The sequence below is a fragment of the Rhinolophus sinicus genome, linkage group LG11 (genome assembly GCF_036562045.2).
Source record: "Rhinolophus sinicus isolate RSC01 linkage group LG11, ASM3656204v1, whole genome shotgun sequence".
NCBI lineage: Eukaryota > Metazoa > Chordata > Mammalia > Chiroptera > Rhinolophidae > Rhinolophus > Rhinolophus sinicus.
The window spans coordinates 55,814,701-55,835,167 of record NC_133760.1 but is presented as its reverse complement, the minus strand read 5'-3'; the positions used below and the strand labels follow the sequence as shown (position 1 = coordinate 55,835,167).

Below are 20,467 nucleotides of genomic sequence, written 5' to 3'. Positions count from 1 at the left end.
CTGTCCCGGGAATCAAATCGTCAAGTTTGATTCTATTCTGGCTATAGAAGGCTGCTGCTCTGGCCACTGAAACTAAAGCCTCCAAATTAATGTTCCTTAAAATGGGCATCTTCCTCAGGCCCATTCACAACAGATCGTCAGGACACAGTGCTTGAGACACAGGTTGTGAGCCAGGCTCCCTGATGTCACCTCCCAGCTCTGTCACATCATGTACAGGGGGCACAAGCGTAGGACCTATGCCCACCTCATATACTGGTCACAAGGATTGACCTAGATAAGATTTTTAAGTGTTTAGAACAATGGTTGGCATGTGGTAGACACCATAGGTTGGGTTTGTTAAATAAAGGAATAAATTAACGAATAAACAGATAAATGAATAAACGTCACATTTTAAGTAGATTTTTAAGAGCTTTTGTTAATTAACATTTTATATCCATTAAAATGATACTAACATTACATACTCACTATAGGAAGTTTGCAAATTAAATAACTGGAATAAGAAAGAAAATAAAAATTACCCGTCATTATAACCTGGGATTAACTACTGATAATATTGTATGTTTTTCTACTTTTACACACAAAATTGGAATTCTGCAATATAACTTAATATATCATTTGTCATGTCGTGTTCTCACTAATAATTTTAGAAGCATGATCTTTCATAGTTTTACATATTGTTAATATGATATTTATTAAACTCATTCCCTATTATTAAATGCTTTCCTATTATTAGGTAGTGAGATATGTTCCCTTTTTCTGCAATTTTATATAATGCTGTGATAAACATTCTTTACATAGGCTGAAAAAATAATTAGTGGAGCAAAGAACAAAAACACTTAAGGTATTTGATAAATATAGCCAAAATCATCTCCAGACGTGTTACACTGACTTACTTGTACATTCGTAGTATAACCATGGCTCTCATGGTGACACATTAACAGGGATACACCCAGGTCACTTCACCTTGATTCACCCGCACCTTGGAACCAGCTGAGTCTTCTCCCTTCACAGCCTGTCGACACCTGTTTTCTCTTCTCCCCACTTGTTTCTGTCTTTTCTAGGCTTCTCCATCACTGTGTACTCTTTTTTTTTTTATCAGATTCCAGTTGTCGCTAAAAGACGTGTATTGTGATGTATGCTTTTCCCAACATTCAAAGAATGTATTTAACTGCAAAGTAATGACACCCCCCACCCCAACTTTGTAATTAAGACTCTCTCAGACTTTTAAGATCCACGTTCTTTGCTCTGTCTTATTCCATGTGCTTCGTGGTCTTGGCGCTGGGATGGGGGCGCCAGAAACCTGCATTTTAGTTTTGGTTTTAAACGCGAAGAAATAATAAGAAATGTCTTGGAAAATAGCAGAATTATCGATATGATGTTGTTACTGCAGCCTACAAAGTTTGTTACTTTTCATTGGAGACCGAGTTTATTACATAAGCAGGCTGGCTGATGTTTCTAGCCATCTCCCAAGTACATTCCCTAATATAATTTATTCATTGAAGCATACAATTGTATTTCTGCCTCAGGGGTTTATTTTCATCTCCTTACAATATACAAAATTAAACCCCAAAGACCAAAGCATTATATGTTTCAAATAATTCTTCTGCAGATATTTGTAATTTATATTTCATGTAATATAAGAAGATTCTATGCATTGATCGAGAGCGCTATGAAGAATGTAAAGTAAATTGTGAAGTGTGGAGCGAATGCATTTCAACTCAGATGGGTTCATCAATCTAAGTTCCAAATGTCCTCCCCAAAGCAGAGAGAGCAGGTTACTGCTGCTTTTAAGCTACTTTGGCTCACTTGTGACTTTGTTAAGTTTTCTGATATAATTATTTTTCTTATTCTTTATCTTATCATTCGTTTTGTTTTGTTTTGTTTTGTTTTCTTTCCCCTTTACTAGGCAAAAGCTCTTCCCTGACACACCCAAAAATAAATGAAAGTAATTACTAGATAATAAACCAGGTAGGTGCGCTGAGGTTGACTTACACTGGTTGACGCTTCAGGCCAATGATTAGAATCTAACAGGTTGGGATTTGAATGCACCCCTTCCCCACCTCACACCCCCGCCAGCCATCTGTGTAAACTTGGGAGAATGACTAGACCCCTCCAATCTCATTTTCTCATCTTTAAAGTATATGGTGATGGAAAGAGAACTGACTCTGGGTGGTGAACACATAAGGCAATATATAGATGCTGTATTACAGAATTGTACACTTGAAACCTGTGTAGTTCTGTTGACCATTGTCACCCCAATAAATTTTAATTAAAATAAATAAATAAATAAATACATAAATAAACAAACAAATAAAGTAGGCATAACGTCTATTTCTTAGGGCTGTGTTGAAATTTTAAAGAAATAACCTACTTAGGCCAGTGCTTGTCACACGGCAAATGTGAAGTAAATGGAGAAGGTAAAAAATAAAATTGTGAACAATAATGTAGAACCCTTTGCCATGTTTGTCTAAATACAAGACCAGATCCAAAAAAAGGGGGTATGAACTACAGGCCGAGTCTTTGGAGCCCGTGCTAACTGAGCATTTGAACAGTGACTATAGATAATCCTTCCCTGGGTAACTAATATTCTTCTGTAAACAATTTGTAGAATTTGTTAAAAAGTCAGGATTGCAGGAGAATCACCGAAACCTCTGAAAACAAAGTTAAGGCACAGACTTTCGGCTCACCCATTATCTTTAACACCCTAAAGAATGATCGTAACTATATATATATATATATATACACATATATATGTATATACATACATATATAAAACATGTTTGTATAAGTAAAGTTTGTGTGTGTGTGTATATATATATATATATATATATATATATATATATAACATGTTTGTATAAGTTACGATCATTCTTTAGGTCTGATCAGATTGATCCCCCAAGCCCCTATTATATGTTAAAATATATATATATATATATATATATATATATATATACACACACACACATATGTATATATGTATACATATACATGTATATATATACATGTATATGCATATATGTGTATGTGTGTATATATGTGTGTATATGTGTATAAAGCATTAACTTTTATTTTTCAGTTATTGAACACACACCTTGCAATTCACTGACTCATAATTACACGGATGTCATGAACTATTGAGAGCTAGTCACTGACTTTCCCATCCTCTGCGAGCCTGTTTTCAAGATGACAAATGCTGTTCCCCTGAATGAGTTCTGAATGCTCTGCCTTGTCTTACCCAATTGTTCAGCTGTGGAGGAGACTGCAGCAAGTGCACAATACCACGTGGCTTCACTGTGGAGTACGAGCAATTCCCAGAACTCAGTAAATGTGATCGTTTAGAGAGATGCCTCCGATTATGAAGAAATTCTTGTGTACTGGTATTTCATATAAATTGCAGCCTACCCAGACTGCCTTATGTGAAGTGTTTCAGACAAAATGGTACCTCTTCCCCAGCAACACATATGTTTGTAATTTTTGAACAAGTAGAATAGATATTAAGAGCTACATAAATATTTGGAATAGGATTAATCGCTTCTGTACTTCAGATTTTTCCTCATGTGATCACAATATCCTTTTCCTCATTTTCTCTCAGATTCTTTGTTAGCTTTAACTATCCTTTTATTGGTTCTTGGACCAGATAGTTGTAATAGTTGCGTTCAGTGAGCCAGTTCTCTACTAATGGATGGCAAGAATGATTCATCCTGAACCCCAAATTCAAATAATAACTGGAGACAGTGTTACTAATGAAGCATGATGCTTCTTACCTTTACTTGAGTATTAAACTAGTGACACTTCATTAATTTTTAAAGGGATTTGATTTACCTATTTAGAAGTGTATAGGATCCCTTCACTCTGTTTCCTTTTTTTTAATTAAAGTTCATTGGGGTGACAATTATTCGTCAAGTTACATAGATTTCAGGTGTACAATTCTGTAATACATCATCTATATATCACATTGTGTGTTCACCACCCAGAGTCAATTCTTTTTCCATCACCATATATTGGATCCCCTTTACCCTCATCTACACCCCTGACCCCCCTGCCCTCTGGTAACTACTTTAAATTTCTTAAGAAGGCCAAAGTGTTTTGCATACTCCTCTCTGCTTGACATATTTTTCCATGTTTTGTCATTAAACAAAATCACATTTGAAAACAAAACCACATTTGAAGACAAAAGGTAGATGTCATCAAGTGTTTACATTTTCATGGTACTTTATTTTATGTGTGTCTTATACAAACATATATATTTTTGTGTGGAGAAAAGAAGGACTTACTTTGGAATAAGACTCATCAGAGTTCAAACTGAGTTCTGCCCTTCATTCTCCGTGGTCTCGGCCAGTCACCTAAAACCTCCACAATTTTGTTTTTAAACACACATAAAAATGGGAATTTTGGTAGAGATAACACAGAAGTGTTTTACTATATATGATGATTGAATGTAAACTTTTTCTATTAGTATTTTATTTATGGGGGTAAGGCATCCCTGGTATCTAAAAAGCTTACCTAATGGGAAGAGGAAATCATTAAGACATCAGTAAATAAATAGGCAAAGGCTATAATGAGATTATTCTGTTAGTTTTATAATATGTGTGTGTATATATGGGTGGAAGATGTTCAACAACGCTAGTTAACATGCAGAAAGGTAAAACCACATTTTTACATTTTAAAATAATAATAATAATAATAAATAGAACTAGTAAAGATTTAAAATTTTATTGTTTACCAATCCTCGGCCATATTATTCGTAATTTTACCTGCTTTTAATCAATATATATTTACTTTCATATTCTGCTCTTTTCATCAATAATCTGATAATAACCTTTATTATTGTAACTGTTAGGTACAAGCTTTCTATACAATTACTATGTCCAAAGTTCCCTAAGTTTCCCCATCTATGAAAATGTTGATGTTCATAGTTTCAATTGATTATGAATGGTGGTAGAGTGGAATGAGTATATTTACTCAACTATCCCTTTCCTTTGGGAAAGGAGTCACCAACAAAAGATAATCCAGTATTGGCAAGGTAGAGTTCACCCATCGAAAGAATGGTTACATCTTGACTATTGAAAAGTCTCAAAAAAAAATAACAATACAGTTGACCATTTCCTCTTTCTGGACAAGGTCTCTGTGGCACCACACTCTCCTAGTTATCTCCCCACCTTCCTTGGTATTACTTTTCTTTGCCACTAAATAATTATCAAATATTGGCCTGTCCGCTGAAGCCCTGGACCCCTCCTCACTTGTCTCCCTAGGTCACCTCATTTAAAGATCACCCATACACTGCTGGCTTCTAACTGTGTACCCTACTCCCTGACTCCTCCCTTAGATCTAGATTCTACATGGAACCTAATAGACACCTCAAACTTAAGGTGGAAACACAACTACCTGACTTTCTTCCCCAAATCTGTTTCTTGCCCATCTTGGGATCCGGCCCCAATAGACTCCAAGTTCCTCAAGCCCAAATATCTGGAAATTCTCCTCGATTCCTTCTTTCCCCTCACTTTGCCACCACTGGTCCTCACCCTAAAGTCAGTCCAGCACGTGTTCTGCCAGTTCTCTCATCGTCCACTCTACATACCTGACTACACATCTTAAACCCCTCCGCCTGTGATTTTTTTCACTTCTGCTGCTGGCCACTGTACTCCCCCTATAATTATTATTCATGTCGGAGCTACAGTGGCAGTTTGCTCCCAACATAAAATGAAGTTAGCCCTGAAATTTGAGCAGAAGTTAGTAGGTATTCCAAGCCGTGTTCATGGAGAAATTCAGAGCATCTCATGCTTTCTGAATTACAAGAGGACACATCTAGTGTACGTAGTATTACATTAGGTACCCTAAGGCTGGTGAGTTGTGGGGTTTTGTTTTCTTTATAGTGATAAATTAATGAATACAAGGCTGGTGTTCAATTACAGCTTAAAATATGAAAATCCAATATCCTACAACAAACGTGTTTTTACAAGCTCTGTGATACTCACAAAGGTAAAGATTATGTTCTTGAGGGATTAATCAGAAACTGTCTAGTTAGCAATTCAATACCTTAATGTGTTGTTCTTTCATTGTATGTCAGTAAATATAAAAAAAAAAAAATAGAGAAAATGGGCAAAGAAGAGAAATACGGGTTTTTAAACTTACTTTAGCTATTTGTCCCTCCCGCCCTTGGGGCCAATAATACTCATTGTTTAATCCTGCAGTCACTGGGTTTTAGGTATTCTCTAATGAGAACTTCTGTGACTAAGATGGCTAAGAAAGCAGTGAGAACTTTCCTTATCAAAATCCTTATGCCAACAATACTGTGTCTCCGCATTACAAGGTTCCTCCTGAAACACTATTATGACTTCATTTTTGTCGTGGCTGAATGAAATTTTTGAGGCTTATCCTTTGGACACCATATCCTTTAAGGTCACACACACTTATTTTTATAATTGGATGTGGGACCTACCATAGACTGAATGTTTGTGTTCCCCCCAAAATTAAAGGTTGAACTCTAACCCCCGGTGTGATGGTATTTGGAGGCAGCACCTGTGGGAAGTGATTAGGTCCTCAGGGTGTCTCTTTCATAAGTGGTGTTAGTTCCCGGATGAAAGAGGCCCCAGGGAGACCCTTGGCCCCTTCCACATGTGAACACACTGAGAAAATGGCATTTATGCAGCAGCAAGGGAGCTCTCGGCATCTGCCAGCTTCTTGATGTTGGACCTCCCAGCGCCAGAACTGTGAGAAATAAATGCGGTTTATAAGCGACCTAGTCTATGCTGTTTTCTTGTAACAGCATGAACACACTGAAGGACAGGAGCCATTTCTTCCTGATTCTTGCCCAGTGGTCCTTCTGTTATAATGTGTTACTTCACTCTCAGGCTCTAGATGCGATGCTATTTTGAAGAGTCAGAATTAGTGATGCCGTGGTCATGAAGATGTGGGAAGTTTCTCATGAAAGTGGATGACATTCACCCTATGAAGGTGAAAAAAACATTTGCACCTGTTTTGTTTTGACAGGTTTTTTTTACTTTTTTCTCTACATTACTGTTCTATCCTAATTTTAAGCTTGTGCTATGGGAAACCTACTAAAGAGGTAAAGAGGTTCTTTGCGTGGAGAGTTGGTGGCTTGCTATATGTAAACGTAAAATTTATGAACAATTGTACCAAAAAACAACCATATTTACAAGGTCCATCTGTGATATATGCGTATCTCCTAGTGTCGTTTCTACACTCGTTCAGAATTTGGGGATGTGGGACTACATGAATATTTTCTATGTATATCAAAATACACCCACTACTTTTTTTTATAACATTTTTTTTTATTAGTTTCAGGTGCACAAAACTACTTTTTTGGTGGAATAGCTTTATGTTGCCAAGTGTACGAATGCCAAAAATCTTCCCTTTTGTAAAACAGATTCTATAGTTACAAGAGATATTTATTGAACGAGCCTGCTATGTGTCGTGCACCGTCAGAGGGATCGCAGGGGTTCTAAGCATGAACTTGGGAACAACATAATGCCCATTGCCATCCAGGAACCGGGGTTAGGATTAGAATAACTAATGAGCACAGAAAGTACAGACCAAAGAGGAGGCGTCACTTAGTACGCATGTGTTATAGGGAGATCAGAGAACTCACAAAATACACTTGCGCTTGATCTAAATGATCTGTTTGCTTTAGTTAACTATATTGATCTTGAACATAATCCCTTCACATTTTCTCGCTCAGAAAATGGAACTAAAGCAGAGAAAGTCTTTATAACCTATGTTTTCAAACACTTGGAATGACTACATCGCAGGGTGAGACGGAGTGTACAAATATGGGAAGTAGAGATATGAGGCAATTTTTCACTTATTTCAAGTCAGTCGGAATATCTCTCTCAATTATCCTGATACTTCATTGGAAAATGGCCTCATCTTTATGTACCTTCAGGTAACCTGGCTTGGGAACCATTGCATATACAGTAAGATGTTTCCCTTATATTCATGTGTAGATGATTGGCAATTTACATTTTTGCATGTATCACTCTATAAATAAAATGTGTTTGCATCAATTGACTATCATTCTACACACCACAATTTTGCATATAGTTTTGCATACGTTATTTGCATATATCATTGACATCATTGCATTTACAATAACAGGTTTTGTTAATGCACAGACAATATATACATACATTTCTTTTTTGTTATTCTGCATTTCTTCTAGTGAGCTCTTTTATGGCAGAGCCTCTGCACCAGAAAATAATGAGACTTCAATAAAGGAGTCCCTTAGGCAGATGGCATGGAAATATTATTTGCATCCCTAATTATTTTGTTAATAAACAATAAACTACATTTAGTTACCAGTGAGAACATTTCCATTTTGTAAACCTGCCTCTGACCTTTTTCTTCTTAAGTGAAGGAAACAATAATAAATAGCCAAACCTTATTTTCTACAGCATGCCAGCTGGAGACTAGGTTTAGATGATAGAGGTGAGAATCAATTTTGAAATGCATTTCATTTTTGCCACTTAGCTAAAAGCTGCCAGAGAAGTTCAAGGAATTTTCTACTATGATGAGTTAAATCTGAATGCTTAAAACTTTCACTTTGAATTATGCATTCTCTCGCTCAAGTCTCCTATGTGCCTCTGGAATAGACCAATGACAGGATTCCCCATTCCTCGTGGAGAAAGTAAGTCCTTGCTCGTTTCCAGTTCCTTGGAATACCCTGTCCATCGCTCTCCTGACCTGCAAAAGCTGATTGCTTCCCCGCCATGCTGAGCAAGCGATTGTGATAATAGCCACAGGACTGGACGTCCTAATGCAATGAGTGAGAACTGCAGACCAAGGAAACCTTGTTAACACCAAATTCCAAATGACTGTTCTTTCCCTAGTTTTATCCACGCTGAGTGCTAGAGTTTTGATTCAATCCAAGGGCCTTTTGACGATGATGGCTAAAGATTTAATTTATGAAGCTTTAATTCAGGAAGGCAATCAAAGGATTTAAAAAAAATGAACAAATACCTATTCTTGAGTGAGAACCCACTTACTAGACATTAAGACCGAACCCACTTAATAGACATTAGAATAAGATACAGTGAGTATGTTGGCTGAAATTCCAGTTTCTCTTTACTGTGTGATCACAGATACAATGTGAATCACTAGTATTATTTAATTTTTTTTTTTTTTTTTTGCCGCAGTTCAATTTATATTTGTCTTTCCTAAACTGTGCCTTTCTTGTACGTTCTACAACTGGGGTGAAGGAAACCACATTTTGGTTTCAGGGCTCTTACTTCCAGAATGGCATTTTTTAATCAATTTTCCATTCATATATTCATTCATTATTTAATTAATTCTTGTATTCATCCATTTAACAGATATGTATCAAGTGTTGTGATGTCTAGGGAACCATGGTTGATGGTGGTTATTAAATGATAAATGATACTCAGACATTGACTTCAGACAGTGGGTAATCCTGAGTTTCCTTGTCCACTTTTGCTCAGGATTTGTTTCAAGTTTGGTGACTTACCTGAGCTATGCAGCTACATCCTGCCTTCAGTCGTCCCTGGAAGTAGAGCTCAGATTTATTTGATGACGTGAGGGTAACCATTGCTTTGTTTGAGCTCTGAAGCCCTTTTTAGCCTACACCCTTACCTCGGCCACTCCCACCTGAGCTTCACAGAGAACAATGTATTACTCTTCTTTGTTTTATCAGAAAAGATAACATTTTGAGAGATGGCATTTTCTGGGCAAGGCCAGTGAAAGTGCACTTGCCTAGAGCAGATGGGAAACTTTTTCTAATGAACCACATTGATTCCAAAATTCTGTGGCATTCGACAGGAAAAGGTGCCAGAGATGAAGAATACAAAGTAAAGCAGTAGATTTGCAAACATGAAACTGACCTCTTGGCCACATAACTTTTAATCTTTTAAAAACATCTGTGTCAGTCAGTGCTTGCCCCAAACTAACGAAACCTTTGACTTTGATTGTATTTAGAGGTTCAGTGGGCAAAGAGATTTGGGGGTTCACCATGGAGCTCTTTAGCCTTCTTTACAGGCCAAGGTCAAATAACAGCTTTCTAGTAGTTACAAAGACTTCAGTGACTTGACCTGGTTGTAATATTTTCATATGCTTTTATTTTTTTCACACCTGAGACCGCCTTCCCATGCACATTAAAAGTATATTTAACATGTCTTGTTGCAAATAATAAAGCTTTTACTAAATAAAAAATAATTTTGTACATTCTCCAAATGAATTGTATCCTCAGGTTTTGTTTTTTTCTAAGATCTGTTAAAATTGCTTATGAAAAAAAAAATCCTAAAAAAAAAAAAAAGAAAAAATAATAATACTAATGGCTGACAGACAGAAATGCTTTACAAATATTTGCTGAAAGGATAAACCAGGGGAGTTATTCATAGTAAAAATGGAAATGACCAGACTCCTTAATAATAAAAGTTTTATATAGTCAAATGTTACTTAGCAATAGTATAAATAATATCTACCCTGATGTTAACAACATAGATCAACTAGAACCTGGGTGCTAACTGTTAGTTTTAAAGCAATAAGAAATAAAAACCACTTGAGAGTAATGCTAATGAATTCAACATAATAGTTTGTATTTCATTTCAACTTTCTTTGGAAATGAAATTAAAAGATATTCAGTCCAATCTCCCATCCTATGTAAAATTCCCCTCTAAAGAAATTCTTATTATCCAGATTTCACTTGAATAGCACCAGTAATAAAGAGCTCACTGCTTTTTATAATAATCCATTTTTATCTATTATAATGTTATCTATTTTAATGTTTTTAAAAATTGTTACTTTGAAGTCTAACTACGTACCTATAATTTTAACTTTCTTTTCCTAATACCACCACCTGAAGTAACACACACAAAAAGTCTGTTTTCTGTCATATTATTGCCAGGACATTTTAAAAATTAAGACCATGCACTGTTTACACTGTTTGGTAAGTTAATTTTAAAATTACAGGGCATGTAAATGTTCAAGAATTTTTCATCAGACTTACTTACCATTATTTTACATTGGACTTGTGCACAAATATTCTCTTATACCCTGGCCCAGGTTAACCTCCTGTGAAGATTTGTTCTTTGTGATGAGAATAGAAATTGTATGATGGCTTCTAAGCAGAACAGGAAGCTGATCAAACTTAATTTTGAGTTCACGTTAGTTTCAAAGGCTGTCCAGCCTTTATGTAGTCTTACAAAGCAGTGTAATTCTTGCATCTGACTTTTATTTTTATTGTCTCTGAAAGTATAATCTTAAGGTAATATTTGATATTAAAAAAACAAGTTGGCATTCTTAAATCAAAAATCTTAAAACATAATTGACCTGTGAAATTCCCTGAAAACAAAACAAAACAAAACAAAAAAACCTAACTAAATTAAACTTGCTTTTCAATAAGTCTATGTCTCACAACTCAGCTACAGTCATTTACCTCTGAAGTGGTGAATATGTAAGCAGAGACCTCAATAGATGTGTTTTTAAGTTTACCTAATTGCAAGAAATGTACTGATTTTAATGGTGTATTTTATATTGGATTTTATCAACATTATAAAGAGGCCTCCTTTAAAAAGGCAACTTTCTTTAGTGTAGCATGCTAGACCCTTGAAGGAATAACAGTATTTAATAAGCAAACTTTTGTTCTCCCAGAAAAGCATTTGCTTCACATTTGTTAAAATCAGTTTGATCTTCAGTTTTCTTCCTCGGTCAAATTCAAAAATAAAAATAATTTGTAGTTTAATGAGTAACCTATGGACAGACAAAGGCAACTGACAGTATTAAGAGTAAATGTTTTTACGTAGTCTAAGTAAGATTTCAATCTCAAAACTGTAAGTTAAAGCTGTAAAATCTATATACATAAAGCATGTATACTTTTGGAAAGTGTGATATTATTACTACATCATTGGGGAACTTTATATCTAACTATACCAACTTTTGGCAAGTATGTGGAACAACAGACACAGTTCTCATGACACTATCGGTGTTTGTGGGGGGTAAAAATCGGTTCAAATATTTTGGGAAATTGGCGAGACTGACTGAATTTTAAAATCCATAAAATGTTTGGACCTACAATTCCATGCCTGGGCATATGCCCAACAGAAATGTGCAAAGATGTGCTCAAAAACGTGAACAGGGATGATGATGGCAGCTTCATTCATAATAGCTCTGAACTGGAAATACCCACGTTCAACATTAGAAAGGAAATGAAGAGTAATACACCATGTAATATTAGACAGCAGTGGAAATGAGCAATCTACTGCTGCAAACAAGCACATGGATGTATCTCTGGGGCAGTTCGTTGGGGAGAAGAGAGGTGTCCATATTCGGAAAAGGACACTATGAGAGCTTATGGGTTACTGGCAATGGTTTCTTTATAGACCTGTGTGGTGATTACAAGGTTATGTTTATTTTGTGATAGTTCCTAATGCTATATGCTTTGTTCCTTTTTGTGTGTATATGTGAAGTCGTAATAACAATGTATCAAAATGTTTTGGAGATAATACTGCAAATATAATATTATAGGTAGATGGGCATAATTCCAACACTATATTGTTTATAAAGTAAATTAAGGTCGTATGAATATTTCTAAACATTATATACCTTTAATGATGAAGTTGATAATGCATTTGTTCAAAATGGGGGTCTTAGTTTACTACTGATGTTAAAACATATTGTGCTGGTGCAGGCTCAGATTTCCAGCAAGTCAAAAACATTTTAGATCATAATTCAGTTAGTTATCTTGTTAGGTCTCTTTTCAAGATTCATTTAATTGACAAATTTCGTAAACATGTCTTTGATGCCTTAGATAATAAAAAATATTAAAAATGACAGTATGCAGGACAAAAGCCTGTGGCACACCACTAGGCAGCTCTCTTCAAGTTACATAGTCATTAAATAACATTTTGGGGCATAATTATTAACCATTTTTGAACTTACCTTAAACTGTTGTCTCTCAGACCCCATTTTTACCATTTTATACTTATCAGAGACATTGCAAAATGCTTTGCTAAAATTAAGTTGGAGATACGTCTTTGGAATTTACTGTGTTCTAGTAACTAAAAAAGTGATCATAAAAGGAAATCCTTATAACCCTCCAACACCACCCCGCAGTACCACCAACCCCCCATTTATCTTTTATTCTAAATGTCCCTAACCCACATACCAGATTTTGAAAAAAAGCTTTCTTGTCTATTTTTTATAGATTTACTAAGTCCTTTGTTTTTAAAATGTATGAGGTTTTTTCAGTTTGTTTGTTGTTGTTTTGTTGGGTTTTTTTTGTTTTGTTTTGTTTTTTTGTTTGTTTGTTTGTTTGTTTGTTTTTTGGTGGTCTTTACTTTTCTGGCAGCTCCTGATAAATACTCAAGGAATCTAACGTTACTTTTATGAATAATGCCAGTCCTTTGGGATATAATCTGAATGTTTTGAAAGAGTGAAAGCAGCTATCTATGCCTCTCTTATTATGTCCTAACTTGTCTCAGGAAATAATTCCCTGTTCTCAGTGATCAGTTCTGATTCTCCTAGAAGGATCTGGAAGGTGTTGTCCTTGTTGGAGGAGGTAGAAATGGGAGATGGACAGTTCTATTTTCCTGTCATCTAACAATATCTGATGACATCATCTCTTCTCTCTTCTGTTTTATTTCAAAATATACTTAATACCATCTTTTTTCATTTGCTTTTCCATAAGCATTAATTTACCCCATATTTTAGCAATGGTAGTGGCATTGCCACTTTTGCTTCCTTAGCTCATGACATGTTAATGAATGCCCTTGGCTCTCTTCATTGGCTACTTCCAATTAACAAGTATCTACACTTGATTGAAGCTTATTTGTCCTCCTTTTTGTAGGTAGGTCACATGCCACACCATCTAGCTCTTTTTGTCCCACTGTCAATAAAATCTGAGCTCATTAGCAAGCAACTTTTCGCACTTCTTCAGATGCCAGCTATTTTTTTTTTTTCTGTCAGTTGAGATGATTCTCAGTTGCATGCTTAAAATTTATGTTTTAATGTCACATTTCATCAATGTTATTATTTTAGGCCCGCTTTCATTTCTACCTCATTTCTATTGTGAGTGTATTATGGAAAAAAATAATACATTTTTTTTCCCATAATACACTCACATTACATATGCTTTTCCATGTTAAGAGGGCTCTTTCTCTTCATTGAGTCATGTCCTTTTATTTTCTTTTTCAATTTTGAAAAAAAAAATCCTTACTTATTCAATTGTTTATATTCTGTATATTGGCTATATTGGTTTTATTCTAAAATTTCTTAGATTTATCCCTGAAATCCCCAGTTTAGCTTCCGTGTCTATTTACTCCCACAAATTATAACAACTTTACTGATGTATCATTGGTGTACACTAATACGTACATATTTAAATTGTACAATTCGGTCTTTTTATATATGGGTAAACCCATGAAACCGCCAGCACCACAATCCAGATAATGAATGTATCCATCACCCCAAGAAGTTTTCTTTTGACACTTTGTAACCCCTTTGCTTTCTCGTCCTTGTCCCCATCCTCAGGCAATTACTGATCTGTGTTAGTCCCTACACATTAGTTCACATTACCTAGAGTTTTATATAAATGGAATTGGACATTATGCACCTTTTGTTTTTCCTGGATCCTTTCACTCAGCATAATTTTTAGATTAATCGCATAGTATGTATCGATTGTCCATTCCTTTTTATTGCTGAATAGTATTCTGCTGTATGGAGAGGCACAGTGTGCTTGTCGGTTCATCTGTTCATGGCTATTTGGGTTGCTCCCAGCATTGGGCTATTATAAATAAGGCTGCTATCAATGTCATGTGCAGGACTTTGTATGTTCACCTGCTTCCTTTTCTCTTGGGAAAATGCCTAGGAGGGGAATGGTGGGATCATCTGGTGAATATTACAAAGCATTCGTACCTTCGTCCATTCAGAAGGTTCTTTGCCCAGTTATAGGACGGTAGTTTTTTCCTATGCCTATGCTAATCGTTACTGATCTGAAGATGCCAGGGGACCCCCTGCTGCTTTTAGAGTTAACCTCTATGCAGGTCCGCCCTTGGCTTCTAACTCTAGCCACCTTGGTCTCCCCAGTTGGTGGGTGTACCTTCTCAGCTCGGGGATTCTGCCAGGTTCTGCTGGGTTCTTTCCTGGGTCTCCACCTGCAAACTCTCAAGATGGGAAGCTGGGGGAATGGGACTCACTTCATTTATGTCCTGTACCTTGGGGATCACAGTCCTTTGTTGCCCTATACCTTATATCTTGCAAACCATTGTTTCATCGATTAAATTAAATACCTGTTACTTTATCTTGGTTGGAAGCAGATGTTCTTGAACTCTAACACTTTTTGTGTTTTCTATGGTGACTTCTGTATGAATCCTTCAATATTCCCTTTCAGCGGACTGATTATTTCTGAGATAATATGTAATTGGTGAAATTTCCTCTAGTGAGGATTTTTTTTTCCTATCAGTAACTACATTTTTCATTTTTAAGGTAACTTATTGGTTATTTTTACTATCCGTCTGTAAATATTTTATTTCTCCTTGTTGTGTCTGATCATTCCTGTATTTTTCATGAATGTCATTACTTATTTTATATTTTTGAGAACCTAAAATGTATTTAGTTCCACTGGTCCTCAGTTACTATTATATCTGGGATGAATTTGCATTGAACTTTGACTCCGTTAGCTGACTTTTGTGGCATTTGTTTTCTTTCTGGTGATTTGAAGTTGTGGGTTGCAGGCTATTCTTGATAACAAGCCTCTCTCTCTCTCTCTCTCTCTCTCTCTCTCTGTCCCCCCCCCCCTTTTCTGCCCTATAGTTTTGTGACTTTCTCTACTCAGCTTCCCAGATCTTGGTCCAGAAATACATCTTCCATGGGTGACCCTGTACCTTTCCCTAGTGTTATGAGGGAGTCATCGTTCCAACCACCAAGGCAGTGGATGCCTTCCCTCAGCTCACATGTGCCTGTTTTCTAACTCCTTTGGGTGTGCAGTCTCCTATTAGCCTTGTTTCCAAGTCAGTAAGCAGATGTTTTCAGTCTCTTTTTGCAAGCAGGTTAGTCCGGGGCTAGTGTTGGTCTTCAGCCCTGACCCACGCTTCCTTTCTCTGACAGACACAGGAGACTTGCATTCACCAGTATTCCCAAGGAACTATATACCACTCTTCCTATGTGGGTCCCCAGACCCCATTCCAGCATCCTCAGGTCCAGTCCTACTCGTTGCTTTGCATTTTGGTTGCATTTCTCATGTGTGGAGATATTTATCTTATTTTTGATGTTGTTTTTTTTTTTTTTTCTGGCTATGTGTTTTTCAATTTTCTTTGTACCTATCTTATCTAAAACTACTGTATGTTTAGAGCAGAAGGAGGCCTCCACACCTAAATTCATAATGCTATCTTGCCTAAAAGTCTCCTTTTCAATTTATTCTTTTCATCTGATACATATTTCTCAACCAGTTATTAAACTTAATTCTGTACTTAATTGAAAAGTTTTTATACTTAAAAAAAAGACACTAGGCTTATAGTCTCTGGTGGTGTAAGAACCACCCACTTGGGTATCATGTCTACACAGGAGGCATTTATCACAGAAAAGATACTCTTTGCCCTCTCCTGAATCACCCACCAAATTTCTCTTTTTTTCCTCAGAGGTACTAATTTACAAATTACAAAGCAGAAATGGCTATCATAATTATAGGCTATCACTAAGTTTAGAGTACTAGTTTCATCCATTTTCCACATTCTCTGTTATAATGTATCACTCAAGTAACCCCAATAGAGCGGGCATCTAAAAGACGAACCTTAATGCATCTTTATAGTATACACAAAGGGGAAGGGATGTGTGTATGTGTGAAAGAGAAAAAGGAAGGGAGAGGAAGGGAGGGAAGGATGGAGGGAGATGGAAAAGGAGAGGGTGAAAGGGAGGCAGGGAGCAGTATCTTTACTGTTCAGGGAATAGGCAGAGTTCTATAGCGTACGTATCTTTCATGTCACTCTAACAATTTGCTAGATATTTTTGGTTCTATTATTTCCAGAAAAGAGTTGTTCTTAGGTCTTCTTAGAAACTAAATTTATGATTATTCACAAATGACCACCTCCTTTATCTCTTCTTCAATTTGCCACCTTTTTTTTTAGCTACCGATTATCCCCTGGGAACATGTTGCCCTCTTATACTCTCCGCAATATATCAGGGAGCACTTCTGCTCTACCATTTTCCTGAAGATTTTGTGATGAAAGGGTTAGCGTTCTTAATCCTTGGATCGATAGAGGTTATACATTTCACAAGCCAAATGAACAAAGTAATCAACTTCCCCAAATTATATTGCTTGATAGATCAAAGAGAAACAGGAAACTTTTCATCGATCTTTCTACCATGTTCCTCATGAAAGCATGACATTTGCCCTCCCCTTGAAGTTTGTCACTATTCTCTCCATATATACTTCTGCTAAGGAATAAGTTTCAACTTATATTTTCACTTCTTTTGGATTTTTGCTTCCCTTAAAGTTGTCAATAAATTGTATTTTCTTAAAGTACTGAGATTAATGGGATTAAGTAGTTGTATGTTAATTGCCTCCTTATTGAAAAATTGTAGTGCACCAACAGTCGGGTAATTTAAGAATATTTATTCTGGAATATTTTTTTGCACGACTAGTTAGGGAATGTACTCTAAATTTTAACAACCAGTTGCACATATTTTCTCCTTTTCACTCATTGTAATAATTGCTTCTTTACTACAATGAACAAACTGCCTTGTTGCTTTCAGTAATACATAGAAATGCATCCACAATTAGCTATAGAATTTCTCCTAAGTTTGGAACTATACATCTAACAGATAAGAAAATATGTTTATAACCTCTTGATGACTGGGTACATTGTTATCCCAGAAATTCACCTATGGCTCCTCCAAAATTTTACAGAATTCTAGGTGAAATAGGCATGTGGGTGATATATGATTATAGGGAATATTAGACACTATGATACGGAAAAGGAACAACATATAAAAACCCACAAAGTCTTATACAAAAGCAGAGACAACTAAATCATATTAGTGAGCAGATTATCAGGAAAGTGGTTCCAAGGAGGTATTACAGGCTACATTCCCCAGGACCCAAATTCTGACATGAAGAATAGCACTAGGAATTTACTAGGAAGCGTTTCAGGGATGAGACCTGTGGAAGGAAAGGGAATGAAGAGGAACTGGACCGAGGGAGAAGTGGAGAAGCAGTGGAGTCTAAAAGAAGGCTTCAGCCAATTCTGCAGGGAGATGTGAGACCCTGATGACCCTTTAGAGTTTATCCGTGTTGGGGCGAGGGTCCTGGCCCTTTACAACCCTTGGTCGACCAGCCATTGCATCTGTACAACCTCAGGAAGGGGCATGACCTTGGGTAAAGTGCCTCTCTTTTACTCAGGAATTCCTTAAGAGGAGTTACAACTAACTACTGTCTTCTGGCAGCACTCAAAATCATGGAGGGACTAAGTTGTCCAGTGATAAGGGAAGAGCTGAATGGCGCATCACAGGGTCTACTGCAGGAAATGTTATTTGCAATGAACATGCTGATAAAGGAGAATTAACGCTTTCCCAGTTTTATTGGAACATGCCATATCCTTGTGTTTATATATTACTTACGGCTGTTTCACGCCATAGCAGCAGACTTTAGTGGTTGTAACAAAGGTGTTTTTCTTTGTATTTATCTTGCTTTGGATTTGGTAAATTTCTCAGATATCAGGAATTGATTTTTCAACCATTTTTTTCTTCAAATGTATGTTTTCCTCCCCACTCTCTACCTTCTCTTCTTTTAGTCCTCTATTTGCATGATTGTTAGGGCATTTAATATTATTTTACAGGTTACTGGAGTACTGTTCATTTTTAAGCCTTTTTTCCCCCCCCTCTGAACTTCAATTTGAAAGGTTTATATGACCCTGTATTCAAGTACACTATTTTTTTTTCCCCCGTTGGCTTCTAATCTGCTGTTAAGGCTACTAGTAGATGTTTCATTCCAGATACAATTTTAGTTCAAGAACTTTTATTTCATTCTCTTTTGTTTTTTTTTATTTTCTCCATTAACATTTTATATGTGTCTTCAATATTTACATGTTGTCTTCAAATAATGGAACTAATTTATAATCTCTGTTTTAAAATCCTGTTCAGCAAATTTCGTCATCTGTCCTTTTTCAGCCTATTTCTATTGATTGATTTTTCTCATATTTTCCTGCTTCCTCAAGTGTCTACTTTGTTTCCCAAAATAAGACCTAGCCGGACCATCAGCTCTAATGTGTCTTTTGGAGCAAAAATTAATATAAGACCCGGTATATTATATTATAGTATAGTATAGTATAGTATAGTATAGTATAGTATAGTATATTATAGTATATTATAGTATACTATAGTATACTATATTATATTATCTATACTATATTATATTAAAGACCGTGGCTTATATTAATTTTTGCTCCAAAAGACACATTAGAGTTGATCGTCTAGCTAGGTCTTATTTTCGGGGAAACATGGTAGGACTTTTTTAAATTTTTATATGGAACATTATGGATTCTATCTTGTTGAATTTCTAATCATCCATGGAGTTCCTTTTTTTAAAAAATTATTAAATGTATTGGGATGACATTTGTTAGTAGAATTGGATAGGCTTCATAGAATACCACCATCATCATGGCCTTCCTTAATGGAGTGCTGAGTTTTGTTTGAGCAAGGAATTAATTTATTTGTGGGTCAGGTTGATTTTTTTTTTTTTTTTTTAGACTAGTTACCAACCTGTGTTCACATGTGTCCAGAGGAACCCTTATTCAAGGACTAAATTGTTCTAATTCCTTCCTGAGATCTCTACTGAATGCCGAGGGTCGGTACAAGTTCTCTCCATCTTGTCTAGTCTAAATCAAACTAGCCCCAGCCCTCTGCACCCTCTGGGCATTGTTCCTTTCAGAACTCCCTCCACCTAAACTTGTGGAGTCTTGGTCTGCAAATACACAGCTTGGTGTTGATTCAGGGTCTGGACTACAGACACTCATTAGCAACCCTACGAGTGCAGATTTCCAGAGCTCTTTCTCTGCACAGCTGCTCCCCCAGTCTGGTACTCTGCTCTACAAAGTATGTCGCTCAGTAGCTTTGATTCTGATTTGTCTCCATATCCGTGATGCTGTGGATTCTGTTTGGGATACTCTTCCATGTGCCATGATCTGAAATGTGAACCAGGCAGAAAGCCAGGACGTTGGCAGGGCTCACTTCATTTGTTTATCTTCTCTCATGGATCAGGGGCCTGCACTGTCTGTTGTCCCATCCCTAGAAAGGGTAATTGTGTACATATTGTCAGGTTTGTAATTTTTTGTGGTGGGAGAACTGTTTGAGCATTGCTGAAAGTAGAAATAAGCCATGTAAACATCATTAAAGGAATGATATATCTGTGATGCTTTACAAAATGATTTTATTAACAGTCCTCATCGAATAAATTATTTTATTGTCAGTCTTTAAATTCCATATCTGAAAAGTTACGCATATATTG

General features: G+C 36.2%; 1 protein-coding gene across 1 annotated transcript in view; it reads left to right on the top strand.

Annotated features, from left to right (window-relative positions):
* Positions 1-20,467, top strand: part of CNTNAP2 (contactin associated protein 2) — a 1,478,782-nt gene that overhangs the window by 506,608 nt on the left and 951,707 nt on the right. The gene's annotated exons all lie outside the window — the stretch shown is intronic.